Genomic DNA, 27,953 nt, shown 5'->3' on the forward strand with positions numbered 1-27,953 from the left:
TGATAATCAGATTAAGATTTAGCCATTGTTCCACAGTTCCCAATTTACTTCTAAAACCTAGTTGACACTTGTTTAAAATGTGTTCGTCCTCAGCCCAGGACCTAATTGTATTAAATAGAACCCTCCCAAGTATCTTAAGTGTGTTATCAATCAGGGAGATTGTTCTATAACAACTAGGGTTGAATCGGTCCCCCTTTTTAAAAATCGGGACGATAATGCTGGTTGACCATATGCTAGGAATAAATGTATTTGTTAAATTATTAAAAACATTAAGTAAAAGGGGCCCCCAGAACTCTGGTTTATGCTTAATAGGATCAAAGGAAAGCCCGTCAGGGCCCGGGGCCTTGTTGCCTAAGCTTTGATGGATGGCGTCCTCAACCTCTAATACTGATATCTGAAGTCGCGAAGCATCGTGAATGTCAAAGGGGTCCTCGCTCCGAGATGGAGCTGTGTATATTTTGGAAAAGTGAGCTTCCCAGGCTTCACTGGTTATGTTGCAGCTTAAAGGGGTAAGTGTAAGGCCCAAAGATCCCATGTCCTTAACTGCTGCCCAAAAACAGTTTGTATTATTGAGTCTAGCGGCACAAGCAAGATTATCCCAACGTTCTTTCAAGATCTTATCTTTCCGCTGCCTAGCCACTTGTTTATAATATCGCCTCAGCGATCTAACAAGGCTTGCATCCCTTGGTACCACTGTAAGTGCTACACGGAGCTCTCTATTTGCCCGTGAACAAGCATTATTAAACCACTTTGGGTTCTGGTTATTGTCAAGTGCGGGCCTCGAGATCAGTTGCTTAAAACCAGCACATAGGTGGCTGAAAGCATTAACTGCCTCAGGATTGGGATCAATAGATGACAGACAGATCTCAATAGGTGATGGGTATGTTGTTAACATTTTCGAGAACAATTTACTGTTATCAACGCCTTTCCAAATCACTCTCAAATTATCTGTCAAGGGCACTAAATTACTGGCCCCAGGTTCTTTAACAAACTCCTGTCTGGGTGCAAACCTGATTATAGTCGAGATTGGGTTATGATCCACATGCACAATTGATAAGACCTCAGCTGTTAATAAAAAGTCTTCTAGTGAGGCAGATATAAAAACACAATCTATAATTGAGGCACAACCGCGACCTCTATATGTAGGAATTAAACGGCTGTCATTATAATTTACGGCCGCGATATCCATCACATTTAATAAATTGTGGTTAGACAGGTGATCCAGCAGTTCTATCCCCCTTTTACTCGAGGGCATGTGAGTTGGATGGGCAGTGACTAGTTCATTTGCCCTAGCAATCCTAGTGCTAAAATCGCCACCCAAACAGATTCCAGCTAAATTGTGGGACACCATTTGGCTTTGTAAATCCGAAACAAAGTTAAACAGATTGGTAAAATTCATATTAGTTACAGTCAAAAAATCATTATTATAAAAATGTATAAAACAAATTGAGGCCCGAGTGTGTAAATCAGGGCTTGAAAGTTGTCGCTATTTGTGGTAAGAGTTTTAACACTGCCACCTGAGGAAATATTGAGCCAAATAGAAAGTTGCGACCTTGTTTGGGGACGGGTACAATAATATTAAAACATTCGAACCCCTCTAGGTATAAATCCCTTGTTGCCCAAGTTTCTTGAAACATGAGGATATCATATTTTTGGACCACATTGACCCAATCCTCAGAGCTAATTTTAGAAGTCAAGCCAGCAATATTCCAGCTTAGCACCTGCAAGTTTGGATCATGTAGTTCTGAAACATCGTGTCCCAAGGAGTTGAGCATGGGTCTAGAGGGGGCAGGTTCAGCTAATATTGAAATAGGCAGCAGTCAATCCAGGCTGTCTAGGCCAGACAGAGCAGAGAACCTGTTGTGCATCGTATGGGGGGGATAACAGGTGTGTTTTGCCTGGAGTTCGGTTTATAGAAGAAGCCAAGGGGCAATGACCAAATAAGAGTAGGTATGAAACTGTTGAGTTCCTGTGTCATCAATATTGATCTTACCAGTGCCGGTCGACGGAAATTGGTGACAACACAGTCTCCCTCTATAGTCTTAGATGAGGATCCAACCCACCCTACCCTACACACCATTATAATGTCGCTGATATTTGCCACCCTAAACCCTTTGTATTTGACAAGCCAGTCAGCACTTTTATTTCGCAGTTGATCCCAAGACTCAGCCTGATTTTTTCCTAGGGGAGAAACTCCTGCAAGGACTAAGACATAAGGGCAGGCTGCCGGTGGTAGGCTAAGAACTTCTTTACTAGCCTCAGCAGACCCGCTAACATAATTCTCAATAGCGGGGGTCGTACTCTGAGAATTGCGCACTAGAGAGACATTATTTGCAGGGACTGTGGTGGTAGCATGGTCGGCTGGGTAAGTTGGTGGATGTGAACTATTAAGGTCACCTGGCTTAAGTAATTTTTCTGGGCAGTGGGGGGTTTAGATAAAAAACATTCTTTAACTTTACAACAAGTATCACAGGCATGAGTTGAGGCGAGCTGCGTAGGAGTCGGAGTTTGCTGTTGCTTACTAGAGCTCGTTACACTCGTTGCACTGGAGGACTGCAATTTGGGAGTCCCCCCTTGCTGTGAAGTAAGTTTGGATGTATTGTTGTGCAAACTTAATTTGTTAGTTAATGACTCTAAACTAGGGGTGGGCGGAATTTGTGAAAGGGACTTTCGCAAATTATCGCGAAAATGTTAAAAATCTCCGCAAACAAGCGGAAATATCGCGAAAATGCAGAAGTTTTTTTCCGGCATGTTCGCGAGATTTTCTGCATGGTTGCAAATCGCCAACTTACCCATGTGGTTGCTTGCGGGCGCGGCCATCTTGTTTTCAGTTGTCTCGCGGTGCATGATCGCGAGAAAAAAGACGTGATCGCGCGACGCATGACGTCACTGCGGACGCGAACTGTCGCGAGACAGCGCAAATAGCTAAAACAATACAACATCTCATGGAGAACGCGACCGGATCGGGAAAACTTGTCGGCGAACGCGGGGATTCAGGTAAGGCGATCGCGCGCACGCGAGAATGTATTATTTTACAGCGCGAGCAAGAACCAAATTATTGCAAAGCTGCGGAATGCGGAAATTTGGACATTTCCGTGCTCTCCGCGGAACGCGGAAATGCCAAATTATCGCAAATTCCGCGAACGGAAAGGAAATTTTGCCCAAGCCTACTCTAAACCATCTAATCATTTCCAAAGTGCAGTGAAATTCTTGTCTACAAGAACTCTAATGCACTCATACATAGTGTCTACAATGATGTCAATTGAGGTTTCCCCAAGTCTAAGATGAGTAGAAGGAGCTTATATGGACTCGGTTTGAGTATGGGTAGAGTGGTTTAATATTTCAGATGGTGTTAAATCGATGGTGACATTAGCAGTTGCTGTGTCCACTGGAGCCACTGTTCCTTGAATCCATGAGCTCAGGGCAGTACATTGTTGTTTCGAGCGTGTAGCTTGTTTCCTCTTAGAGCTAGTAGGTTTAGTCAGTTTTCTTTCCCTTTTGGCCCCGGTAATTACTGGGTTCGGGGAAACGTTCATATTTGGAACTATATCCTTATTACGGGTGACTGCTGGAAGATCCTCAGCAGCCCCATTACCCTCGTCACCCTGATTTTTTTCCTTATTGCAGCCACTTTCTAGAACTGGTGATTGCCTAGTGGGATTGAGTGATGAATTTGGCATCAGGGGAGTCTAATACAATCACCTTCCTCAGACGAAAAAACAATCTGTGGGGTTGTTAGTCCCAAGGACAGTCGCCACTCAGTTAACTCAATCTCGGTGGCAACAATATTAACTGCTCTTTCCAACATGCTGTCTATGGAAGTGGAGGTGCGGGAGCTTTGTAAGTTGGTGTGTTTCCCCATGGCGTGATGTATCCACAATAGTAATTACAACAAGTATGTAACTCACCGCAGGGAAGTTTGGAGGATGGAGCCTGTCAGAAAGGTGGTCCGGTCTGACCTCCTCGGTCTCCGCCTTTGGCCCGGGCACTCCCACGCACGTCCCACGCTGCAGGAGTGTGGTGCAACTTTTACGCGCCTCCAGGCGCGTTAGCGGCCCTTCCTGCCGCTGGGGCTGCTGGGGATTGGAGTTCTCTGTCCCTGGTTCTCCCGACAATCTTCCCGCACTGCGGGAGTGTGGTGCAGCTTTTACACGCCTCCAAGCGCGTCAGCGTCGCGTTGGCGGCCCTTCCGGCCGCTGGGGCTGCTGGGGATTGGAGTTCTCTGCCCCCGGTTCTACTGACAATCTTCCTATTAAGCAATGCAGCATTTGCCATAAGGGCTACTATATTTTTAATGGGCCAGTAAAGGTGCTTTGCAACAGGACTGTTCAACGTAAGTGGAACAGTCACAGCATATCTCTGTAGAACAGTTCTTCATGACACATTGCTGGCTGTTATTAGCAGGCCCTGGAACTCTTTCAACAGGAGAGTATTGATAATACTGACCCTTCTCAGCGGGATGGTATCTCTTCCAAGAACGCCACTGAAGAATTGTTTGACCCCTTCTCATGAGGGGATGTCTTACATTTATTAGAAGAATATTGAGCTCTCTCAAGAATGCTCATATTCTTTTCAGTAGGGTTGGCGTATTATGTCAGGTAAAGATATCTCACATAGTTGAACATTCCTGCAATGGGCCATTCCTGGAGACGCTCTGCTTCGGTTTGTTCCTAAACTGACCATCAGAATGCTGCAGAATAGGCCATATTTCTAGAGTGAGCAACTAGTCTGTCATTGCCATGTTATGCGCCTTGATCCCTTTTCCTGGATACAGAAGGGCTAAATAGTTCAGCCTGTGCTTGCCAACCGAGACAGATCTTACTGCTTCTTTTGGATATACAGAAGCTGTGTCGCTCTTTTTGTCCATTCCAGAAATCATCTTGAGGATTTGTGTACCTCTACTCAGTTAAGTAAGAAATAAAAGGTGACCCTGCCCCATTTGATACCAGGTACAGGCTTGTTTCAATGTAGATGTCATATTTGAGTCCTCCTAATATAGTGAAATGCCGCAGTTTATGAGTCCAGTGCTTTCCCACCAGATCACACTTTCATGAGACACCAGTGGCCAGGGTGGTGTAGGAGAGGGAACCAAATGAAATGTTGTGTTTCCGTGTGGTTTTATGAAATTAAGATTTCAGGAATGCCCTTTCTAATTATATCAGTTTTATTCTATCAATCACTTTGACTTCTTACATTTAAAGCTTGGATAAAATTAAAAATAAAAGCAATAAAAATACAGGTGGAGCATACTATGAGTAGAGGGACACAAGGGGAGAGGGATGTCGTGAGAGAAGAAGAATGAGTGAGACATAGAAGAGGTTCTAGGGAAAAGAAGTAGAGGGAGAAGACAAGCTGAGAAAACAAGTGAGGGATAGATTGATAAAGGGAGATAGCAAAACACAAGAGAGAATGTACAGAAGTAACACAAAGAAAGAAAATAAATATAAGAAAAAGGGAACTAGAAAGCATAAACATATATACTGAGGAGGAACAATCTGTGTAAAAAGCACTAATTAAAAGAGGGAGAGAAAGTGGAAGGTGAAGTGCGGGGTGTGTAAAGAATGGGAGAAAAAAGGGAGTGATGCAATGAAAATTAGTGATGTGGAGGAGAACATGAGAGAGTGGAAGGATAGGTGGCATGTACAGAGGAAAGCAGAGAGAGGTAGAGCAACAAAGGACGAGAGAGTCAGAATAGACAGAGTTTGAGAGGAATGTTGATAGAGAAATAAGAGTCAGCATAAAGGAGCAAAATGAGAGCGTGAGAGGGAAATTGGCGATATGATATGACTGTTTTTGGGCTGAATTTAAGGTTTTTCAGGATTTCAGCAATGTTAGTGACCCATTGCACTTTCAAATGAAAAGATGCACTCAATTTCTGTGAATGGCAGTAGGCCCCTACCCAAAAATCCCCTTGTAAAGAAATACTTGAAGTTCTATTAAAGTCGGTGCAGAAATTCCCACACGCACAGGGCAGGATTGCTTTTGAATAAGAAATACAAGAAACCTACCATTGCATTAAGAAAACAAGGTACTTAAACATACAAGTCAGCTAACTTTCCACACCTATAATTTCAATCACTGGTTAATTCTGCTTCATAAGGTACCATTATATGAAAACACTCTATTTATTTGAGTAGAGTGACACACAGTCAGTAAATTCTTTATTCGGTGGTTAAAAACCATCATAAAAGAGTACACATTATATATAGTTAAACATAGTATTAAATCATCATACAAAAACATTGACTGAATCTATGTATATAAAAATAATTCATTATTAACAGTGAGTCCACCTTGGTAGCTTAATGGAAATAGCGGGTGAGGGATCCTGCCAAGTTCACAAATGGTTCTAGCCTCTGGTCACCCTTAATCTTAGTGCAAATTTCAAGAAACTTATGACAGAACACAGTGTTAATGGGTCACTAGCCCTTTGTAGGAAGGTCAATGCCTCTTTGGCTCGAGTAAACCTGGCCTTTTTTTAAATTTCCTTTAAAAATCTACGTCTTGGGGTTGCATAAAAAGGACATAGGAGTACAAAATGAAGGGTGTCCTGCGGAGACCTATTGTCGCAGCCGCAGGCACCCTTCTGCTCAATTGAATGACTAAAACCAGCTGGGTCAGCTAACAAATATGATAAAAGATTGAGCCTAAAACGTGACTTTAAAAACCTTTCTTGGGCATTATACATAACACAAAGGTACGGTTCCATCCCTTCAGTGGTTTCAAGCCTGCTATAAGCACTCACTGATCGTTTGGCCCCTTCCACTGTGGTTCGAACAGACAATCTTTGGTCCAAAAAAATTCTCTTGAGTTTAAGCTTATCCTGTGGTGTAATCACTGAGGGGTTTGAGTAGAACTCCTTGCAGCCCATATTTTCCAGGCTAGTTTTAACATAGATAAGCCATGGGATGTTCAGGCTTTTATCTCTTCCAAGGCAATCTTTTCGGATCTGCCTACTCAACGCAGCTTCGGGGTTTGTCCAGGTTTTGAGCCAGGCCAGAATTGGTCTGAATTTTATCATATCCTCAATGTAAGGTCTTCCCAATTCTCTGTGTACTATGACAGCTGGGGTACTATTAGGAACTTTCAGTGTTGAATGTAAAAATTTGTTTTCCTCCCTTTGCAGTGAATCAAGATTAATGAAACCCCACACTTCTGAGCCGTACATGGCTTTGGAACAACACATTGAGCCATAAAGGTTCATTGTTTGTTCCGGACACCAACGGCCAACTCTCCTCCCGTAACCCGCTATGGCACCAGTTGAGGCCACCAATTTGCCACACCTTTCCTGTACCAAAGGGGCAAATTTCAGTGACTCATCAAAGAGCAAGCCTAAGTACGAGAACGATTGCACCCTTTCTAGTGTGTGATTTCCAATTCTATATGGGAAGCTGGACCGTGGATTATGACCTGCCGTCATTACATAAGATTTTTTTAGATTGACAGACAGATCTAGCACGTCCATAAATTTGACAAACCCATCAATTAGAATCTGCAAGCTTTTGGGGGTTCGCGCCAGGAGAACCGCATCATCTGCGTACAGCAGCACCGGGATATTGCATGTCCCCACCCTAGGGCAATCTGTTTTTAAATTGGTCAGGGACTGTTCTAAATTATTAATATATAACGAAAATAAGAAAGGGGCAAGTATGCAGCCCTGCCTCACACCACTTGTGCAACTAAAAGAATCAGTCAACCCCCCTTCCTTATTGTAACGTACTCTGGCGGAGGTCTCTCTGTGCAATTCCCTCAGAGTACAAATTAGGCCTGAGTCAATTCCCAAATGAGTCATCATAGCCCAGAGCTTGTTCCGATTAACGTGGTCGAATGCAGCAGCCAAGTCCATAAACCCCAAATAGATGGCTTCGTTGCTGGTTTTGATATACTTTGCGACCAACATATAGAGGTTCAGGCATTGGTCACTGGTGGACCTTCCGGTCCTAAAACCGTACTGGACGTCCGAGATGATATTATTATCCTCGGCCCATTCAGTCAGGCGATTCAATATTGCTCTTCCTAGGATTTTAGCTGAAACGTCTATCAGGGAAATTGGACGATAACAATGGGGGTTATCTCTGTTGCCCTTTTTAAAAATGGGTACTATAATAGCCAACGACCAGGAACGGGGCAGACCAACCCTAATGGCCGCATTTATAACTCTGGTTAAAATGGGGGCCCATAACTCCACGTTACTCAGAAACAAGTCCGGTGGGGTCCCATCTGGGCCCGGGGCTTTGTTTTTAGTAAGTCCCTCAATGCCCATAACGATTTCTTCTAAGGTAAACTCCAGTACCTGTCCCTGGGTAACCAGCCCCATCTCCTCTGTCCGGTCTTCCTCCCCATGGTTGTACAGGCCCTCAAAGTGGGCTGTCCACTGCTCCGGCAAGATGTTTGTGCCAATCTCGGGGGCGTTGTTGTCTTGAAAACAGGGGGTATTTATTAGTCTCCAAAATTCCGTGATATCCCTTTTTTCGGAGGCCTCCCTCAAGGCCGCCCACGCTTCCCCCTGCAGTGCTGCTTTCCTTCTCTTCAGCTCCTTCCTATATTTTAGTCTACACATTGTAACTTTCACAGTATCCCTAGGTTTACTGCTAAGGGCTTTTTTTAACTCCCTCAAGGCTCGTGTACAGTCCCCATCGAACCATCTCGGGGTATTCAGGTTGGTATTCTTTGGGGCCTTGGTCCACAATAGCCCCTCCACCAGACTAGTTATTTGGCCAAATGCATTTGTTAATCGATCCCCTACCACAGAGAGATCTAAACACTCATCTATGAGTGATTTACCTTTATCCATTAAGGACCGGTAAAATCTTTCCCTGTCTAATTTCGCCCACCTAAGTCTTCTACCTTGGTCCGTCACTCTCTCGGTGATGCCCCCTACTGGATTAGACTTTTGTTTCGCCAGGTACAGAAGCTCCATTACCAACGGGTTGTGGTCACTGAAGGGGCTCCACTCAATTCCTACTTCAGTGATCCGATTCTTTAAGCACCTGGAAGCAAGGATATAATCTATGTAGGAAGAGCACCCTCTCCCTTTAAAGGTGGGGGGGAGAGTGCCATCTGGCCCCAGTGGCATCATATCAACCGTGTGCTCCAGGTCATACGATTGAAGGAGCTCACCCAGGTCTATACCCCTCGATGAGTGAATAAAATGAGGACCTTTTTTCACTGGGCATAGTGACCAATTCACATCAATCGGAAACAACAGGGGGCATAAGTGGCAGTTCAAATCACCCATTACTAATATCAATGAGGCCAAGGCCCCGTTAACAGGCGCAAGCTCATGGCTCAGTCTGGAATCTAATTCTCCCAGAATGGGAGTATCATCTCCGGAAAGACCTGGGTTATACACATCAAACAACACAAGCCTTAACCCTTTACTCCTAAACCTCAGAGCCTGGATGTTCCATGAGAACCAGTCCACACTGGTCCATTTGCCTTGTATTTTTAAATCTACATACATGGACAATCCTCCCTTAACTCTACCTGAGGAGGTTTTCTGTGCTGGGATGAAAAAACATTTATACACAGCCATGTGGAAGTGGGTGTTGTCTGTTACCCAGGTTTCTTGCAAGCAAATTATGTGGAAATGGGCCATGTACTGCCGCCAGTCCTCATTGTCAAATTTACTTGCAAGACCTGCTATGTTCCAGGAGATAGTTCTCAGTCCCTCTTCCGCTATTTTATCTTTCCCTGGCCCAGTCATACCTTGAGAGATATTAACCAGCCCATCTTGGTTCCTAGCATGTGGCCTCAGAGATTCCATACCCTGCAATGTTAAAGCTGGGGCTATAGCTCCTGACCCTGAGATTACTTGCGGACGTCCCTTAGCGATGGAGTTAGAGGCTTCCGGAGTCTTTACTAGACACAAATAATTCATAATAAGCGTTAAGGCCTATATTGATTGCTCCGTTCTCTCAACAAATATCAGTTATTCAATCCACCCCCAGGACGCCTTTTTTTAATCTTATCATTACTGGGGGCCAGGCCCCCCAAAACATACACTCCTGGCTACGGGCCTGGTCATAACGTCATAACTTCGAGGATTTCCCGTTAAATCACGGAATTCCCGAAATTACGTGAATAATGCGAGCATAATTTAAATTCCGCCAAGGCCAACTGCAGAAAGGCAAATTAAGGGAACACTGACCGAGTGCACTCCCTACAGAAGGGGCCGCAGGAGGCGTGATGGACAGCCGACTCCCGCATCTAATGCACCAGTTTTCCTCAAACTAAACACAGAGTTTAAAACAAAAAAAAGAAAACATTGTGGATTTTTTGCTATTAAAACCGGCGTTTTGGTCACGTTAGAGATGCTTCCTTTCTCTCTGAAGAAACCCACATCTTGTGTAATCTCGTACCTCCCACACATGGCCGCTCAGCGTGGAGCCGGCCGCTGTTGCTGAAGAGACCACCTCTTCAGCGCCAGAAGCGTAACTATGGTTACCGTCGCAGGTGCAGTGCCACCGGGGCCCGGAGGTGTAAGGGACACACTGCACCCCATTTATGACTCGCTCGTCCTACCCAATCGGGATACAGGGGTGGGCGGGGGAGTGTTTTCCTCGCTGTGCATGGCATAGGTTGTGTGCACTGGAGGATAGACGCGGATATATTAAACACACCTCAAACATTTCCACGAAAATCCTCCGTTTCAGAGAAGTTATGGTTACGAAATACAACTGAAAAACCCCAGGAATTTGAAATTACTGCTTTGACATATTGAGCTTCGGTCTTCCAGGGGTTGTGTGAAAACACGAATATAGTGACATCTGCGCTTCTCTTCCGCCATCTAGCGTCCACTATCCTCCATGTCTGAGGATTTTGGGGGGACCTCACAGTGTTTAAGCGCATATACACTTGGCGGTGCTGGAACACATGTGAGTTGAGTGCGCTTCGCTGCATCTGCTGACCTCATTAAAGTCCAAAGATGCCAAGAGAACTAACCAAACCATATCAAGGATGTTTGGGGAGTCCACCCATCACGTCATGTTGCATTAAATGAGAAAGCGCAGTCGTGCGTGTGTCTGCTTTACCCACAAACATATTTATATGCCCATTAGAAACAACTTTGTGTCCTATTGGAGCTAATGATGCTCAACAGGAAAACGGCGTCTGGGTGTGAGAACGTGCGGCCATCAAAAACATTGAGTAACATCCATGTTATGTATGTAGTGCATTCAGAACCAGGAGAAGCGATGCCATATTAGGAAGGCGGTCAGACAAAAAATGAACTAAAGTCCTGGGTACTTCTGTGCAATGGAATATTGTGATAAAGTATTACTCTTTCATTAACTGCTTTCAATAACATTGAGCAAAGCAATATGATCACAATATATCGAACCACAGAATAAAATATTCATCAGTGTGGTTTGCTTATGCTAAAGGAGGCTTAACACTGAGTCACACATACAAAGCCTCCCTCCCCGCCCCCGTGCACTGACGCCAGTCTTTTCATTTTTGTCCTTCAGCCCCAATATAACAACATCTAACCTGGGACCTTCTTATGATGTTCAGGAGTCCACTCCACAGAAGCGGGAGGTGGGAGGTCAGCGAGGATTCTGCGGCTAGATGGAGGATGCACCAGAAAGCGCATTACCAGCATGAGTAACACTGTCTGAGGGATACTTCTAGATGCAGACTTCTCATCTTTAGAGCAGATACCAGAGGTGTTCCTCCTACAGGTGGAGGGACTGAGGACTGGACTCAGATTAGGAAGTCTTGCATGACTGGGCAGGAAAAATGTCCCTGCTGTCAGGGAGAATCGGACTGTAGTGTTTTGTGAACATGTGTGGAGACGCACATTTTGCTGTGTGATGTCCAGAACCGGCACCCCTCCTTGCCAGTGCTGTTGTAGCAGCCACTGCCCTATTGGCTTGAGCCCGCAGGCCTTCAGGGCTGTGCTTCCTTAGGTACCGCGTAGCAGATTTTTCTGCAGAGGACTTTCCACCTGGCAGAGTCCTTTTTTGTGCCACCTTGCTGTATACGTCTCCAGTGGAGCACACAAACAGCTGATCATGCACACTATGGCCAATCGTACAATCAATGTAGACACTCAAAGCTCTCTTAGGGCCAAGTGGAGGAAGCCTCTCCTCCTCTTCCAAAGGGTGTGGCGGAGCAAAAACATGTCGCCAGCGTAATCACTTGACCATCATGGAAGGATGATACCCCTTTGGCAGTAAGGCATGCAAACATGTCCAGGAAGAATATAACGTAGAGAGATGGAACAGAACGCGCCTGTACTTCGCTCCCAAGATGCAGACGTGATGGTGATGAGAAAGACTCTCTTGATGATCCGAAGCTGTAACGTGAACTAAGCATAGGCCCAAATGGCGTGCACAGGAGGAACATTAGAATTAGATATGGGTCCAAGGAGGAATGACGAATGGCTTTGGAGCGAACATATGGGTCAGGCCATAACCAGGGAGTTAAAGCAGGAGGGGTGGACAGGCAAACAAAGAAGCCGAAAGGGCTGCAAAGTAATGCTTAACTGTGCTCACTGCAGGCCATGCCGGGCCACGGACAAAATGAAGAATACATCAGGATGTTTGACCTACAGGGGCGAGATGTCAGGCCCACACCAGGCTGTAAACATTTCCCAGCGTCCAGCTTATATAGATGTTGTGGGCAGGTATCTGGCAGAAAGAATAACTCCACCACTTTATACAGCAAGTCAAAAGTCATCTGTCACTGCTCAATATCCTCGTATAAAGGCAATGGCTGTGGCGGTTCAGGTGTAGGCTCCTTCTCTGTTGCTGAGATGGGAGGTTCCACTGAATGCGTAGCCAGATCGCTTGGCAAATGGTCAGAAGCTTTGGGTGCCACTCTCTCCTGACCCAGTCTGGGGCTAATAAGATGACTTGAACCCAATCCATCCCGACTTTCCTCAGAACTTCAGGCAAGAGAGACAGTGGCTGGCACCCGCATATGAAACATGACTCCCAATTACCTTTCTGGAGGAAACTCCAACATGCACTACACATTCTCAAAAGGACATTCTTCACTGGCCCAGGATGCCCTGTGCCACCTCTGGATGGAGAAGCCTCTTTTGGTCCGCTAGCTGATGTCTGCTACGTGGGTTTTTACCAAAAAGATCTTCTGCTGTTCCGTCCATCTCCAAAAATGTAGAGCCTCCTGGTACAGGATCCAGGACCTCAACACCGCCTGCTTGTTGCAGTTCCACATGTCGGTCAAGTTTTCTGTTAGGACCTGTACCAACTTTTACTTGAAGTTCAGCAGGAGGGTTTTCGGACCCAGGCAGATCACCCGAAGCTCAAATAGAATTATATGGAGTTTGCTGTTCACTGGAGACCACAGGCTCCTGATATCCACCTCCCCAGATGGCATCCCCACCCCAGTTACAACTCATCTTTGACAACTGTGACATCTGGGTGTGGACGGGAGAATGGCCTTCCAATGGTCAGATTAGAACTCATCTGCCGCCCCATGAGGTCCCCAGCTATCTCTTGTGAGATCTCGACAGACTTGGAGAGGCAACTCGATGCGTGCCCACTTGAACCTTAGGGTCCATTGCCGGATCTGCATGTGCAATATGGCATGTGGCAAGAGGAACATGTAGGATGCCAGGAGCCCAAGAAGCCTCAGAGCAATTCTCAGCGAGTCCGAGGAATCCAGGACGCGCTGCAGTGCTGGAACGGCCTTAAATGCTACCATGTCTAGGACAATAACCTTGAAGGAAACTTTGGTTACTTGAGGGAAAACCCTAAGGAGATCAAGAGCTCGGCCTTTGTCTGGAGGCGTGTCAATAAAATTGAACTTTTGTCTGGACTTTTGGCCATTAACTTTGGCTCTTTACCCTGACTTTTTACAGTAGCTGTCCAGAATTTGCCACCATGGCCGGTGGTTACTCAAATACACCCTTAAAAGAAGTCCCTTAGCTACAGAGATTTCCGTTTGTCCCATATGGCTACTCTAGCCCTGGAGACAAGCCCTTGGAACCAGGTCCGGCTGTCGCCTCCTCATCGTAAACCGCTATCATTTTATTCAACACATTCCATAACGATTTGTTCACTGGCCACTGCTGTCTTGTAGATAATACTTCCATCAGGCTTGGGCATGACATGCTCTAACACACTTAGATATACAACTGAATGTAAACCAAGCATCCTGTTCCGTGTAGTAAAAAGGTTTACCCACACATGGGAGGGCAGATGGCAGGGAAGCACCTCACGTGTGGTTGATTCCTTAAACGCACTGCACGTGATCTTCGCTTGCTGTACCAGCCCCCTCTGCCTTACAGAGAACGAATAGCTGGCAGCGAAGGGTGCACTGTGGTGGGTGTGCACACAGTAAAGTCTGCCAGGGTGACAATGAAGAGGCCACCCGACACTGCATAGATGCCATGGGACCCCCAAGATAGCAGAACTCCATTTACGTGCAACCCCCATTCCTACCGCAGATTCCTCCCCTCGTCAACCCGGCCCGAATGGAAACTCTGGTAAACAGAAGATGTCCGAGACCAGTAAGTAGCCAGAAGGGGCAGCGCAATAGTGACTGATGTACGTGGCGAGGATGTATAGAATATTTTTGTAATGCTGCCAGATGATAAATATACCATCAAGAGACAGAGGCACTATGCAATCATTTCACACTTCAGTTGAGATAATGTACTATTTTTTATTTGGATTTGCCAAAGAGTAATGTGAATCGCGGTCTGCCTGCAGGCCTGACTCAGAGAGTAAGACAGAATATGTACAATAGTGAATCATGATGAGGAAGTGAGGATACAGATTACCATTGGCTGCAAAAACATGTTGGGTAAAACACAGGCAAGAAACAAGCTGGCCATTATGAATTTAGGAAGAGGCGCAGAGCAGGCCTGGCAGCTCATCTAAACAGCCTTCATCTTGGCCTTTATCACAGTGGAACCTCAGGAGAAGCCATACAAAGGACCCTGTCCCAGTGATATTGTGAGGCGACAATCACCCAAAGTGAAGACATCAATGTGCAAATAATGTTCCCGCATATTGCAGGCTCCAAGACTTTGCCAGGTTATGCACTACTTTACTTGTTCGACAACCAAAGATACTCCAGAAGCCAACGCATAAGTCCAGGGATAAAACAATCTCTGACCCAGAGGCACTCGCAAACATTTTCTCCAGACCCAAAAAGTACGGGCGGACGTGTGACTGTGGGCTGTGTTGATGCCAGCGGGGATGGAAGGCAGAAGAAAACACAAGTCACATGGAACATAATTGGAGTTTTATTTCATACCCATCTCTAAATTAGGACGTTTAAAACAGATTGATCTCACCGGACATTGAGGCTATCAAGTGTGATCACTGTGTCATACTTTTGAGCTGGGTGTTTGCCCTGCACTGTAAAATCAGAGCAAACTGCACCACGCTCAGCGAAAGAGGGCGCTGCTTCTTTCTGCCACTCAAGTAAAGGTTCTACTCGAGCAGTAGCTGCCTCAACGCGAACAGAATGTTTCTCAATGCGAGCGGTAGCGACTATCCGTGTCTGCCGCATTGAGAAATCTCGCCGGGAGATGGTCTGGAGTAAGATTTTTCTCGCACGCCATCTTAACAATGGCGAGCACAAGCGAGGAAAAAACTACGCTCTGTGGAGTTTTCCGGAACTACTTGTGCTACGCAGAGCGGGGAAAAGCTCTGCTAGCGGAACGGAATTTCACACCCAGGCCTAGTGTTCAACAGGAGAGTCTTGATTATCCTATTGGAATAAAATAGTATTGAGATAACAATGCTAAACAACAAAAGCTACTGTGGATGCTGCCCAGGAAACCACCTGCTGCCCCAGGACCCAGAGACAAAGACTCACTCCCTCAGCCTTTTTATTCCATTATCTGCAAGCATTGGGTCGGCTCAGAAAATGGATCAAGTTAGTGAATTTATAGAAAACCTTTGACAGGACCCCCAATAAAGGGGGGGGGAATTTATTGACATTGGCAGATTTCCCCCCCCCCCATCTCAAACCCACCAGTAGATGCAGTCAAGGGGTCAGTTACAGACATGTCTGTAGGAGACTTTACAGCTTTAGGAGTCCCCCAAAAGATGCTGGCAGTAAACACTAATAAAAGCCTGGGCTAGGCCCACACCACCATCATTGTCCGGTAGGCCCTGAACCTGGGCCTCATTACTGGAACCACTCTCACCCCAGTCGCTGCATAGTAAGCTAGCTGGAAGACGCTTCGTGGGGCTTGCTTGGTGCCTCTCTGCTGCTACCGGCCACAGTGAAGCAACTACACTTACCAGGGGCGAGCGGGGTGACCTTGTGACCAGCGGCCACTCCCCCCCTGCACCGGGTGCTTCATTAACAACTCGCGCCTCCCGCTTCGCGGGAGACGCTTCGTGGGGCTTGCTTGGTGCCTCTCTGCTGCTACCGGCCACAGTGAAGCAACTACACTTACCAGGGGCGAGCGGGGTGACCTTGTGACCAGCGGCCACTCCCCCTGACGGTGGGGCGTATTAACAGACTGCGGAGCCGCGTCCCACGGGACGCGCGCGGGCAGCGCCGGGCTAAGCCCGGGCAAAGGGCGGGCCGTCTGTGGCCGTCAGAGACCGAAGGAGGCCAGACCGGGCCCCCCCTCGTGGAAGTCATCTCAAGTAAGGGAAAAGTTTCGATTACTGTCTGTGGACATGGAGCTGTACATGTAACACTGTGCACTGTGAACTGGTACCTCAAACACTCACAAGACACTGACTGTTAGACTGGCTGTTGTACTATTTGCACTAATAACATGGCAAGCAAGGTTAAAACTCGCTCAGCTTGAGCAAAGCGTAACTCACCACCTTTGCGTCAGTCGCAATCACCAGGAGCAGGCATAGATCTATCCCCTGTCTCAAAGCCAATGGCCATTGATCGTATGCTGCACAAAGCAATCGGGGCAGTCTCATGCGAGATTGAGCGCACAGAGAGACGCCTGTCCTTAATCCCACCGCTGGAGTCCCCTGCCCTAATGTTAGGAGCAGAAGGTGAAGTTGTGACTATTTCCCCGTTTTGCTCACCAGAAACTTTGGATCAAGATCTTCCCTGTGCACAGCAGGATATGGGGCTTAATATGGGGGCATCGGTCCTCAATAACTCATCCTCGAGGAGCAGGAAACGGACTGTGTGCCCAAAAAAGCCGAAAGTGAGGACAAGCAGATTCAGTATCCCTCCACGTCAAACAAGATGCAAATCAAGGGAGGCGGGGCAGAAAAGGTGGCCCAGGTATCAGTCCCTCCTTTATGGGCGACACAAATTGTGCTAGACTTACAAAATTACCTCGAAACATTTATAGTAAGCCAAATTAAACCATTGGCTAGTAGGCTGGACAAAATCCTGAACGAGGTAAAAAATAGAGGTAGGACCCTGGGAAATACAGTGGAGCCGCATAACATCATAGTCACTCCTGATATAATTACAGTCCCACAGTTGGCTTCTCAATCGATGGGGCAGAATGTTGGCCAACCCCTAGGGAGGTTGACCCCCGAAGCACCGAACTTTTCGGTGCAACAGGATAGAGCCATCACTCCAAACACAAGGGCACTACATACCGGCCAGGGTTCATCTGAGCAAACATCATCTGCACCGCAACAAACAAAACAGCCCCGAATTGAAAAAGTGCAATTAACAAAGCAGCCCGATATTGACATCCCTATGATATCACCTAGCGTCCTGCCCACAATTAATCTACCACCGGAAGCATGCCCCTACGTAGTAGTTCTCACAGGTGTACCAGAACTAAAGGGCGACCAGAATGAGACACATCTAAATCTACACAATAAGGTCACACACTGGCTCCATAATAATAAACCCTTGATCAGTAATGAAAACGGAAATGGGGAAATTTTACATGTCAGAAGGGTAGACTGGGTAGGCACTAGATGTAAGGATATTGCGGGCAATTGCATTATAGTCAATTTTAGGGACAAGAGAGTAGTGGAATACATCTTGGCATGCGGAACAATTAATTATTCTAGCCGCATAAAATCACTACCACTGGGATATTTTTATCCCAGGCATGCAGCTCCCTACGATGCCTTATCATCGGGGAGATTTATGGAGAGACCCAACTCCTTCAGGGCCCAAGGGTATGTTGGTGATGGCCCTAGATCGAGGCATCCTGAACCATCTAGTTGGAGAAATAGGTTTAGCCCCCTGGCATAGCTAGAAGAGATCGATTGACTCAATAGCACCTTACCCGCAGCAGATTCCCGTCTTAGAAGAACAGGGAGGAACACGACCCGCGAGGAATCGCAAGAGACACCACAAAATTATGCCCCCTTAACCCCTTGGCTTTTGGAGGAGGATGTGACACCACGAACCTGTGGGGGGGAGAGCACAGCTAACTCTCCAGCACATACAACTATATCAGGGGGGGGAGATACCCTAGCCCCGAGTGAGATAAGGGACAGGGGAAACGAGCAAACTGCATCGGGTTGTGGGTTAGTATCAGCAAATAAAGGAATAACGGAAGGATTGTCTAACACAACATCTAATCCTGCAGGTATAGCTGGTACATATAAAAACAAAGAAGGCTTACAACTTGTCTCCTGGAATATAGCCGGACTGGCAAGCAAATTTAATAATTGTGACTGGCAGCGATATATAAATCACTTCCAGATAATTCGTTTACAGGAGACCTGGGTGGTTGATAATAGTCTTTTTCAATTGCCAGGGTATAAATGTTTCTTCGTCCCAGCCCAAAAATCAAGATCAGGTAGAGCGAGGGGAGGCTTGTCCATATATGTAGATCTAAATCTCCAGGGTGTATGGACAAGCACGACCTGGTCCTCAGAGGCTTTTCAGGCAGTGTGGTACAGGGACAAAGGGCTAAGGTTGATCGTGTTTAACATTTATAATAATGGGATCTCAGGAGAAGATAATACATTCCTCCAGGATTTGGACCGCAGATTAAATCAAGAGATAGAAGCAGGCAAGGGGGTACCAGCTCCCGCTATTCTAGTTATGGGCGACTTTAATTGTCATCTTTGCCCAGCTTTACTTCCTACTGATGCCGAATGGTCTCATTGCCCAGCTAAGAATGGACCCCACTTTGGTCATACACATGAAAGTATGGCGTTTACCAAATTCTTAGACACCTATGACCTGGTGCATACGATGAATATGATGATTTTGGATGAAGACGGGATGCTCCCTCCCACTTTTAAGGGTCGCGGTTGCTCGACATTTTTTTTTTTTTTTTTTTAATTTTTTTTAAAAACCTTTATTTGTGCATAGCAAAAGAACAAATACGGGCCTACAACCATCAGGCCGGCCACGATACGGTTAAGCACTGATACAAACATTACATCCCCTGTGCATCAACGGTCAAAATCAGCAACGAGTCATGAGTTATACACTGGAGAGATCCTTGACACCAGGGGAAGGAGAAGTGAAGGTTAATTTTAAGGTTTTCAAAATAATTTTATCGAGGAAAAAGTCAGTAAAGAATAAGAACCAAGGAGATTCGAGTCCGCAAAATAATTTCACCACACAGGAGAGCAGCAGCATCATTAAAACGACCATGGAAGGAAAATCTCAGGCAGTGAGGCGATGCAGTTACATAACAGGATAGTCACATGAGTACTTACGCACCCCTCCAGAGCCGCCCCCACTCAATCCACCCCTCACCCGGACCCCGAATCGAAACAAGTATAGCGCAGAAACATAAAAGAAAAAGGCCCATAGAACTAATTAGAAACATTGAATTACCCCCCCACCCTACACCAATGCGGAGGCTACGGCCTGCCCCCCCCCAGCATAGTGCCTGTCGCCCAATGAACCCGAAATATAGACAAGAGAGAAAGTGGGAATGGAGTAAGAAGAATAAAAAAACAGAGAAGAAAGTGGGGAGGAGCCTACGCAGCATCAGAGCGCCCTGAACCATCGGCCAGCTACGGCCTCCACACACTGAAAACCCACTACGCCAAAAGCAGTCGTGTGAAGATAACGTGTCACAACAATTTAAATGAAGGCGGACAAGTCGCGACGAGTGCGCACAACATATACATACAGTTCCAGTCCCAGTCCAGCCCATCCGTGAAACCATGGCGATATAAATCAGTCTAGCCCTGGCCCGATCGCGGGCGTAAGATTAAACCAGCCCCTACATGAAGGCCCCGCATCCCGTGCAGACAAAGACAAGATGGCCGCTTGGAAGAAGATGGTGAAGTAGAATCCCAAAATGGCCGCCGTCCATCTATTGAGGTCCCTTTGTGCACCACATAAAATCCAAACCTGGCATGTAAAGTACAGGTGTTCCACAGAAAAGAAGCAGTAGGCCACCGTGAACGGTTCCTCGAGGATGTTAGGTGTCGCTCAGCTGGATACTCTTGCGGACGCGGTGAGGCAGGCAACAATGAAGCAGGCAGCAATGGACGGGGAAACAAAGTATCCGCAATTGAGCTGGAGAGCGATTGATCCTGGGTGTCAGGAAAGCCAGATGCAGGCACCAGTGTAGCACGATCGTACACAGCCGTTGCGTCCCGGCAAGAGGACAAAAGCACTGGCAGACCCACGCCTTGTTGATGACAAACGGAGCGCTCACGACCCGCAGCCGACAGTATGGAGTCAAACCGCTCACTCAGCGCTTGCAAGCCAACACACATTTGTAGACGAAAGTCCCGCAGGGCAGCCAGAACGGAGCCGCATGTCAGCGGAAGCTGCGCCCCCACACCGGCAGCAATCCGGGACGGCACCGTGGAGCTGGTGTCTGGTAGAGGGAGGGCAAAGCGGGCAGCGGGCGAGACCGGAGCATCACCCCCCAGCCGCGAGCAGGCAATCAACGCCATGTTTTACCGCTGAAGGTACAATGGCCAGGAGGGGGGACGTAGCAAGGAGGCAACTCCCCTCAGGTCTGCGCCACAACAGGGAAAGCCAACCGTCGCTTCCCCTCCCTCGGGTTCTCCTTGCAGCCGACTAGGCAATAGAAGAAGGGGGTCTGCAGCCTCCCACCGCGCGGTCCACAGAGCGGGGCAGGAGACCCGCCGCACCGGGGCCCACCCCACAGCTCCAGCCCGTCAGGCGCAGGGTGTAGAAGGTGTCCGGGCATCCCTCCCCCGGCCCACCTAGCGACAGTCCGTGGTGTGAGGTGGGATCGGGACCGCGGGGCTCGGGTTTGCGCTAGCGGGTCCGGTGGCTGCGGAGCTTCCAGGGGGCCGGCCAAGGCCACAATGGAGCAGGGGTCCAGTGCGGAGAACAAAAGCACCAAGAACTCCGGCATCCGGGCGGGCTAAGAGTCCGGGAAAGCGGCGGCGCTGTCAGCGCGTCGTCGCACACGTTGCACCTCGAAAATCGGCGAGGATAGGTATCAGGATGATAGTCCGAGGCCAGGGGCCGACGGAGCCGGGCGCTCAAGCGTCTGCTCCGGTCGCCATCTTGGCTCCTCCCCCTGCTCGACATTTATTGATTACATTGTATCATCTAGTTTCCTAAAACATAGGATCATATCTGTAGCGATTGAATGGAGTCCCTTCAGTGACCATAATCCCGTGACAATGGAGCTTTCCTATCTGTTCCAGAATAGGAGGGAACAGCTGGGTAGTATCTCCCAGAGAGTAACAGATCAGGGGAGGCGGCTCAGGTGGTCGAAAATAGATGGGGAACATTTTTATAAATCCCTTATGGATAAGGGGAAAATTCCCATTGATGTGTGCCTGGACCCTACAGTGGAGGGGCTCCCGTTACTGGAAGCATTTGGGCAAGTAACTAACCTGGTAGACGGGCTCCTAAAATCAAGTGCCCCAGTAAGGAAAATTGATTGCCCGAGATGGTTCGATAAGGATTGTTCACGTGCCCTAAGGGAACTCAAATGCAGTCTTAAGAAAAGGCCAAGGGACAAACAAGAAGTAGCCCAGTGCAGATTAACGTACAAGAAGGAGATTAAGAGAAGGAAACAAATTCTCCAGGGTGAAGCATGGTCTGATCTAAGGGAGGCTGCAGAAAGGAGAGACATCACCGAGTTCTGGAGAATAATTAACAAACCTTGTTTCCAGGACAGCAACGTCCCAGAGATCGGGACAAATATTCTCCCGGCTCAGTGGCTCGCACATTTCAAGGGTCTATATAACTACAGAACAGCACTTGCTCCAGAGGAGGGGGGGATAGCTAAGCAGGGGCCGGAAGTAGATTTCACTTTAAAAGAAATCACTGTGGGAATCGATTGTCTGACAAAAAATAAGGCCCCCGGCCCGGACGGGACTCCACCGGACCTATTTCTGAGTAATGTTGAGCTATGGGCCCCAATACTCACTAGAGTGATAAATACAGCCTGTAGGTTTGGCCTTCCTCGAACTTGGTCTACGGCCATAATTGTCCCGATTTTTAAAAAGGGGAACAGGGACAACCCACAATGTTACCGACCAATTTCACTGATCGATGTGTCAGCTAAGATTCTGGGCCGGGCAATTATAAATTGCCTTACTGAGTGGACTGAGGAGAATAATATCATCTCGGACACCCAGTAGGGGTTCAGAACAGGGAGATCCACAAGTGACCAATGCCTGAACCTGTACATGCTGGTAGCGAAATACACTAAGGCCAGCAATGAAGCTATTTACCTGGGGTTCATGGACTTGGCAGCCGCTTTTGATCACGTGAACAGGCACAAACTCTGGGCTATGATGACACAGTTGGGGATAGATTTGGGCTTGATTGACATCTTGAGGGAATTACATAGGGACACCTCTGCAATGGTACGCTATAATATGGAGGGGGGGCTGACTGAATCTTTCCCATGTACCAGCGGGGTGAGGCAAGGTTGTATTCTGGCCCCCTTTTTATTCTCACTCTATATTAATAACTTGGAGAAGTCCCTGATCAACCTAAAAACTGATTGCCCAAGCGTAGGATCGCGTCCTATCCCGGTACTTTTATACGCAGATGACGCGGTCCTACTTGCACGTACCCCTAAGAGCTTACAGCTCCTAATAGACGGATTTGTAAAGTTTATGGTAACTTTAGACCTGTCGGTTAATTTGGGCAAATCATACGTGATGCTAGCTGGTAATAGACCCCACACTAACTTTTCTTATAAAATAGGAAGCCACACACTAGAAAAGGTACAGTCTTTCTCGTATCTGGGCCTACTTTTTGATGGCTCTTTACAATTTAAGCCCCTGGTGGAGGAACGTTGTTGTAAATTGATATCCTCCAAGGGTGCTATTGCAGGCTATGGGCGGAGAGTGGGGCGATGGTCCCCTGAACAAATAATGAATCTCTATGGCTCTATTTGTTGCTCAAAGGCCACTTATGGTGCAGAAGTGTGGGGCTTTGCAAACATCCAGCAATTACAGCGGGAGGAAAACAAAATTTTACGATCAATACTGAAGATACCGCAGAGTACCCCAGCTGTAATAGCCCATAGTGAACTAGGGAGGCCATATTTAGAAGATCTGGTTAAACTTAGACCCATTTTGGCATGGCTGAAAATTTGGTTGAATCCTGAAGCGGCTTTAGGCCGACAAATTATAAGTGACTGTATGGGAAGGGACAAAAGTATGAGTATACCATGGCTGAAATATGTAATGATTAGCCTGGAAAACCTTGGTCGTAAGGATTTATTTTTAAAACCAGCGACGATTGTAGTACAAGATTAGTGGCTGATCAGGAGATTATTCCTGGCCCAGAGAACCACAAGTATAGCAGAGGCTGAAGGGATTAAATGTACTGTGAGTGCCTATAGCCTGGTAAAATACTCTGAGGGAATGGAGCCGTATCTTTACCTCATGCATAACGCCCAGGATAGATTTTTAATGGCCCGTTTTAGGCTCAATCTTTTACCCTATTTACTGGCTCATCCACCAGGTTTTACATTGTCGATTGAGCAGAAGGGTGCCTGCGGCTGCGACAATAGGTCTCCGCAGGACACCCTTCATTTTGTACTTTTGTGTCCTTTTTATTCAATGCCCAGGCGCAGATTTGTGGTTGGAATTTTAAAGCAAGCCAAATTTGCACATGCTAAAGATGCACTAATCTTCTTGCAAAAAGCGGCCAATCCCTTGACACTATGTAGTATTATAAATTTTATCAGAGTTGCGGTACGACTAAGGGTAACTAGAGAAATGGTCTGATTGTCATTATCGCAAATTAAATGTCTCATCTAGTCCTTTTTTTTTTACCATAAATGTAGTAACAGTCAGGACTCTGGAATTGATTTAATTGTATTTTTAATTGTTTGTATATATGTGCTTTTATGATGTTTTTTAATCATCGAATAAAGAATGACTGACTGACAGCTAGCTGGAAACTGGGCAACCAGAATATGTGGGTTTTAATCCCAGCCGCCCCTTGCGACCAAACTGACTTCTCTTGGGCATTCACTTTTTCAATGTATTACTCGGCTCCAGATTTTGCAAAGATTATAAGTGCTTAAATTTAGGTTCATCACTGGTCATAAATGGATGGTAATAAAACTGCAGTGAAAACTAACACTCTGTGGATATTACCCCTAGAAGAAAGCGAACACTCAGGGTCCTTATCTTCTTACTAAGTGGTCCCATAAAGGGAAACTCATACATGCCAATAGACTCGATTCAGGCGTGACACTTTCGATTTTTGAAGCCCAAAATGGCTTTATTTTAGCTGCCTCCCACCTGACTTTGCCTCTGCTTCAGTACTAATCAAAGAGGAAAATCCAATCTCCGAATTTGTTAAAATCTCCCACTTACCTGTTCTAAAATGTTTGCATGTATGGGTAACTTCTCATAGCTTGAAACCAGCAGGCCTGAATTGAACCTTGGTTCTCCTACTTGAACACATTGCTGCCCCCTTCTATCAATATATGAGAACTTTGACACAAGTTGTATACAGGACATGAGCACCAAGGGTATTTAATCCTAGTTTCAATGGTTTAATGTGGGTAAAAGGTGTCCCTGGTTACAGTAATGCCAGGGCAAAATAGTCAGACGGCAAGATTGCTCATTGAGTTTAACAGTCGCTGCTGACAAATGCGGACATCAATCCCACAGGCCAGGCTCAGCCTTTCATCATTCCGAGATCAGTACATTGAATGCCAGTAACATCTGGTATTTGCAGCACTGACGAACTTTATGACGTTTTATACATAACACATTATAATGATTTAGTCTAATACTCTTTCGATGTTGTCACATAATAATCACTATAGAGCTGCCTGGAGGTATCAAACTTCCAACACATCGCTTAGGAATGGACACTAGGGGCCAGATGTACAACCCATTTTTGCATGCGCAAACAGTCGTTTGCGCATGCAAAAACCCTACAATGCCATGTACAAACACCATTTAGCGAGTCGCAATTTATTTGCGACTCGCTAAATAGCGTTTGCGACTCTCAATTAGGAAGGGGCTTTTCAAGGGCGTCCCTTCCTAATTGCGACTCTGAGCCCTATGTATGACTGTTTTGCGACTGCAATTGCGGTCGCAAAACAGTCACAATTTACCACCTACTTCAAGTAGGTGGTAATGCAGTCGCAAATGAAAAGGCTTTCCCTTTGCAAATGCATGCGAAAATATTTTTTAAGGGCAGGCAGTGGTCCCCAGGTCCACTGCCTGCCCTTAGAAAATGAAACAAAAACGTTCAATGTTTTTAAAAAATGCATCCCGTTTTCCATCAAGGAAAACGGGATGCATTAAAAAACAAAGCTGCTTTATTTAAAAGCAGTCCCAGACATGATGGCCTGCTGAGCCCAGCAGGTCACCATCCTTGGGAGGGCCAGCCATTCGCAATGGGGTCGCAAAATGCGAGTGCCTCATGAATATTAATGAGCCTCGCATTTTGCAACCCCATTGGGAATCGCCAACAGTGTCTCTGACACTGTTGTACATTTGGAGTTGCGACTCGCAAATTGCGACTCGCTATTTTTTGCAATTTGCGAGTCGCAATTCCAAATGGTCGTACATCTGGCCCTCGATTTGTGAGGTAAGGCATAGTTGTATTTTCTGTTTTTTACAGACTGTAACAAAGTAAGTATGCAGTTCCTAATATGCAAGCAGGCGATGTGTATGAAGGGTGAGCTCTAGTAATTACTAGAAATAGAGCAGGGGAGAAGAGACTTCTCCTTGTCGGAAAAAGACCCTCACACACCCAGCCAGCTAGGTGTCATGCTTCATCATCGGGTCTGCTCCTTATCGGGGCGGCGCTGCAATCCCCGATCGGCACCCGAGATGGGGCCTTCCTGGCGGAGATCTTTTTTCCGGAAGCCGGTGGGTGAAGTGCGTGTGAGGGCCCTAAAAAAGTGTAGGTGATAGTGGTGTGTAGGGAAAACTAAAATAGGGGAGGAGGTCCACTCAGGAAATATTTTTAATGAACGTGGCCCCAGCCCTAATTAAAAAATGATAAGACAAACCAACGCTGCAGCCAGTTATAAGGATGCTGGTTGAACGTGTCTGTCAAGTGGTCAACATGTTTCTTGCCCTTAAGTCAAATTTTGACGGCAATTCGTCAGGACCAGAGGAAACTACCTACACTTAAATGGTGGTGGTCTAGAGTATAATATACAAATGACCACCCTTACAGCACCCAAGAAAAGTGTGGTACCTGTAATTCAACATAACATATAGCCCAATAGGGTCATGGAAATGGTGTTTCAGATCCGGCTAGTGGAGACACTAAAGTGTAGTGTCGATTTCCAAATTGGAGGTGGCGGTAGACCTACCCCCACGTCGCCGGTCCGGGATTTCACTGTAAAATAGTTTAAACACACAATTCCATGCATGCCCTTAACTCAGTTACAGCTAGGTAGGGGGTTTAGGGCAGTCCTCAGCTGGTTTCCTGCTGCTCCCCTGTAGGTGATCACATGCATCTTTATTAAACACTGCATTTCTTTAAACACATTTAGCTCATAAAAAAATGCGGCCCCCTCACAGGCTCCTCTGTCTTTGACCACACCGAGAGATGCATTCTGGGAGGGCAGCTCTTGCCTTTACAGCCTGCTGGTGCTTGGTCATGCCTTTCTCATGCACAGCAGCAGAGTGCTACTGCTGGCCAGCAGGCTGCATGTTGAATAAAACTGCCCTAATCTGTTCGAAAAACGTCTGACAAGGAGGTGGCAGCCATCTTTGTCATGCAACATTATGAAAACACTTAGAATTGTTAAGCAAAGTGGAAAGTGAGCAAGTAAAGTCTTCAGATCACCACATAGATTGACACTGGGGGTCTCAGTAAATGTTGTGACTACGGCTCAGTTCAAACAACTACATCCTTGGCCAAGCCCAGCCACTAGAAGAACGCAGATCTTTGCCAAGTGTGCTGTTAAAGGCTCCTATGGCTGCACAACCTAGCATGAATTACACCACGTGTCAGTCGCACCCCACAGAGGAACTCACACCAAAAACCCCTCTTTTTACCATACTGTTTTTCAATACATGGTATTTTGCCTTTTGGGCTGGTGGAACCTACGGATAACCTTCCAAGTGCACGTGCTCATCTCTAAAAATAGAAACCTTGTGTTGACATTCGAATATTTGACACTCTGGAATGCCAGGTGTAATGGGCACACAAGCCTCATATGTGAGACTGCAGGAGCTGCCGTGTCCACTAACATCTACAGAAACATCTAACATGCTTAGACACACATGCTGGTGCAGCAGGCAGGAGGCCTGCGACAAAACAAAAGGAAAACAGGTAGGCAGATGTGGCACGTGAGAAATTCAAAGTTAAAGGTACATAATCTGCATATTCTTCAAATATGGAATGCAAGTTTGAGCATATGTTTTCCAGACTTACATTTTAAACAATTATATGTATTTGAATACATGTTTTTTGTAAACAAGCAGCAGACGCAACTCTTTAAAAACAACATCATCACATCGCTCATATCTATGCCTTTGCACTATACAAATACCATATGTGTGTGTGTGTGAATGAATATATATATATATATATATATATATATATATATATTCACTGAAAAAACCATAGGTTTCACACACGTTATAGTTAGCTGGACATTTCTCTCGTAAAAAAACATTGAAATTCCCCCGTTATAGTTAGTTCAGCGAACTATAACT

The sequence above is a fragment of the Triturus cristatus genome, chromosome 5_1, assembly GCF_964204655.1.
Source record: "Triturus cristatus chromosome 5_1, aTriCri1.1, whole genome shotgun sequence".
In the NCBI taxonomy this organism is placed as follows: domain Eukaryota; kingdom Metazoa; phylum Chordata; class Amphibia; order Caudata; family Salamandridae; genus Triturus; species Triturus cristatus.